At 37.1% G+C, this 4181-nt stretch overlaps 1 pseudogene; it reads left to right on the forward strand.

Moving 5' to 3' along the window:
* LOC102477263 (TATA box-binding protein-associated factor RNA polymerase I subunit D pseudogene) overlaps positions 1-352 on the forward strand; it is a 7216-nt pseudogene extending 6864 nt beyond the window's left edge.
* Positions 353-4181: the final 3829 nt, after the last annotated feature.

A 4181-nucleotide genomic window follows, 5' to 3' on the forward strand; every position in this document is an offset into this window, starting at 1 on the left:
GGGAAAGACTGAACATTGTTGGGGGGAAGACACCGAAAATGGAAAACAGAGCACTGAAATGGTGTTTGTGAGGGATTGGTTTAAGATGTCAACATAACCAGAGTCACAGTTTTGCCTGGATCCACCAGGAAATAGCATGGTTGTGGTACTTGTGTTACAGTGTGGTCTACATACATAGCTGTGCCTAGCCATGAAACACTATTTCAATAAGCCCATGAAATAGAAGGGCCAGTCAGTTCCCTAAATCTATTCAAATTGCCTTTTTAGGATTAATTCGGCTCAAGAATTCTGCCTGTCTTGTGTTCATAAGCACAAATGTGAAGATAGTGGATATTACATATTCAATGTGTGATACTGATACCCACAGTGATTGGCTTAATGGTGTTGAATTATGATGTTTGGCACAACTAAGTCCTTCCCCTCTTAACGCTTTCTGTCACAGATGCTGTTGCATATCTTCCCTGAGTTTTTCTGAATATCTCTCTTGGTTTATCCTTCTAAAACCTCTTTCTCATTTGTCCAGAGGAATGTTTTCAACTTAGAAGTTCTACTCATTAGAAACGATGTCTTACATGAGAATAACACTTCAAACCTTATTTTCCTTCTTTGGTGTAGTTCATACACTGGCTTCAAGATACTGCTCTGTGATGACTTACACCAAAAGATGCTTCCTAAAACTCAATTACAACATGTTTTTCAGCTGGGTAGATTTTTCAGGTGCATCTTGTTTGTAGTATTGTGTCAGGACACATAGGGGATGTTAATGAGAATTTTAAGAGAGCTGTCAAAATAAAAGCAGTTGAAATCATAGGTGGGGCAAGCTTTCCTTTTAAGGAAATCAGTTGTGTTGCTAACGAAAAGCGTGTATGACCTTTTCAATCTTCCTTCAAATGCAAGAAAACAGACTTCCAATGTTACTTTTTGAGAATTCTCAGCAAGTCAGATTTCAGGGCTTTTGTCTTACTCGTGCTCCATAATCACCACCCAAATTTTGTCTTTAATATCCCTTGCTATAAGAATCAACTGTGATAAGTTAGGGCTGTGTTGCCTAGCTGTTCATGTCCTCAAAATGGCAAGCAAATTTATTTCTTCTTTGCTGTCAGTTATCTTAAGGGAACCTTCAAATATACATGCTGGTCTTACTTTGGCCATTAGGTACATAAACCCAAAACTGAACTTGCTACCAAACCGCCTATTTACCAGAAGGAATATGGAAACCACTGATTTAAATCTGATACTCCCTCACAAACACACCAGACGTTTTATATACCACATCATCCACTGGTGCTAAAATCTAGATCTTACTGACATCCAAATATTGCTACTGCAAGTGTTGAAATACTCCCAAGTTTAACATGTGTAAGGAAACTAAACCTTTTCTCCAGATAAAACTATGCAATCTCACCCTAGCCAAAGAACTATGATTTACTTCAAGATTGCAAATGTGTGCTAAGGTGTTAAAAATACCATCTGATATAAGGTGTTTAGGTTATACTTAACATGTTTATTTTCAGAGGTTCAAACACCATTAATCCATGACAGGTGCAGGGTCTATAATCTGATATTTCAAGCTATTCATATCATTGCTTAAGAGATGACTTTATTCCTTCCAGTTACCATATGTTCTAACCATGCAAATGAGAAGAAACAGAACATCTGGTTGACCATTGTTGTCTCACCTGTCATGCAGGACATGTGGTATTGCATGTGCTTCTCATCAGATTCCTTCGGGACGTCAGCATGGCGGATGGTTTCATATTTTACACAGCTGGTGCTTTTAAAACATACCATCAATCTTAGATCAGTTGTGTCCTTATACCTTTGGGTTTTTATTGGGCTTTTGTGATGAATCCCTCTTTTAGATTATGCAAACATCTTTCCAGGAGCTTCAAGTGAGAGTAGCCTATTTATGTAACAACACCTCTATATAATTTGACGGTTTGTGGGTAAAAATGTGGCCTAGGAAGAGAAAGTGTTCTGGAAATCCTGGAATTAGAATCTCTGTGACATAATGCTAATACTGACTTTATTCTAGCAGCATTGGAAAAAGAATCCACTATGTCTTTATTTAATCCCTTGTAAAATAGTCACCAAATGACTTAACCTGACATTGTGTTAATCATCGGATGGGGGCTATAATGCCCATGTATGACATTATTTAAATTCAAGTCGCTTTTTAGGGTCTCTGTTTTAATGGTAATATATTTAAAAATGCATGATTTGAGGATTACAACATAAATTTATAACATATTTAGTCCATCCCACTTGGCCACCTTGGTAATATTCTTACTTGCTCAGGGGTCTCACAGCAAGTCTGAGTATCATGGGAAGGTTATATTTTCTTAGGATCAGATATCCATTCTTTGCTACTGCTAAATCCACCTCAGGAGTGTTTGTTCAGGTGGAGAAAGCCTAAGTCTTAATCTAAGTAAAGTACATAGGTCACCAAGACACTATCAGTATTCTTAATAAGTATTCCTAGACTCTCTAATTTTTTTTCACTTTTTACTCATTTATATGACAATTTTATTGTTCATTTTTCTTAAGCCTGTGTGTTTCTTGGACCATGCTCACACAGAATCACTTTCATAATGTGAGAAAAAATAAAACCTTAGTTTCAGGTACAGGTTCAGATAAAAATATAAATCCATATAAGTATATGAAAACTAAAAAAAATTAAATTAAAAATGAGCAACAATCTAGATCTTCAGAACATGTTAAATAATGGCTAATATAAACACAGAATGCAGTTTTTGGTTATATTTTTCCCATTAGTATTCACACATGGGACAAAGAAAGGAGTGGTCTTTCCTTTTTTTTTTTTCCTTGCATAATCAATTCTTTAAGAAGCTATGAGAGCTGGACCATATTTTCTTTAGCTTCCAAACGCTTGCTGATACACTGGGGACAGTTAAATAATAAATAATAACAAATACCAGGTTTATTGACTCTTGAGCTCTTGAATCAATCAATTAATCATGATATTGTGGCAAGATCAAAGGGATAAAATTCTAAAACTGACTGCAAGATGCAAATGGATTAATCTCCCAGCAGGAATAATTGCAAACCATTTCAATCAAATAAAAAGTGATGATCAATTATGCTCTTTAGGGCCCAATAACCTAGGTTTATTTAAATATTATAAGGTATTTCCCCCCAGGATTTAATGATCTCCTAAGCATCGCTGGTTAGGATAAAGCATCATAGGCTAATCCCCCTGAAGCCTGATGATACAGATTCAGAACGGTACCATCTAAACTTTGAAGAATAATTTTCCTTAAAAATATTCATTTACAATATATTATTTGGATGTTTCAGTGAGCCTTACAATCAAGCCAGTTTCTCTTGTTTCCATTGAAATTAACTTTTCATTTTTCTAGCACCTGAGCATTGGTCAGATAAGAAAGTAAGTGATTTTATGTCAACACTTTGACCAATGTACAAGAAACGATGTAGAAGGTACTAAGAAAAGGAGTGAGTCACCAGACAGAGAAAGAAGCACCAGGTCAGAGCTTACAATATACAGTAATAACATTCAGCCACAGTAATGTGCACAAAGGTCTCCCACATGGCCACAGGAGTCCAGAATAATAACTGCTGGAGGTTTGTGCTGGCTGTTATGGGTTTGTTTTCTGGGTTTACTTGTTCACCCTTCAAGGAGTGTACCCAATGTACTAGGGAGCTCCCAGCCCTCAACCTTCTGAGCTATCAGTATCACAGCTCTTATCCTTGTGGGTCTTTCATAAACTGCTTAAAGATGGTGGAGAACAGCATCTTCTGAGATAGACACTATTTAACCACTTGCTATGGATTAAATTATGTCCCCTTAAAACTTCATATGTTGCCTCTAGCACAGACTTCTACATAGACCTCTGGTAGAGGATCCTTAACTGCTACCTCCTCTCCATCATTGCCCAATTTCAGCGGGAAGAATTGAGAAGTTTTCAACCCATGCTTCCCCTAAAAGCAGTTAGGGATTCCTTTGCAGAGTGGGGAATGAGGTAGGAGACAGGGACCTTAAAAATATAGTTAAAGTATAGGCCTAAAATGGAATCACAGAATGGCTAAGTTTTAAGATGGAGACAAAGCAGCTCAGCTGCTTGCTTGGAGAGCTCTTTTGCAGTAGTGGCTCAGTGACTGACCTAGGCAACATGACCTAGACCTAAAACAAAGGCTTTTCC

Source organism: Tupaia chinensis, unplaced genomic scaffold (genome assembly GCF_000334495.1).
Source record: "Tupaia chinensis unplaced genomic scaffold, TupChi_1.0 Scaffold143609_1, whole genome shotgun sequence".
Taxonomy (NCBI): domain Eukaryota; kingdom Metazoa; phylum Chordata; class Mammalia; order Scandentia; family Tupaiidae; genus Tupaia; species Tupaia belangeri.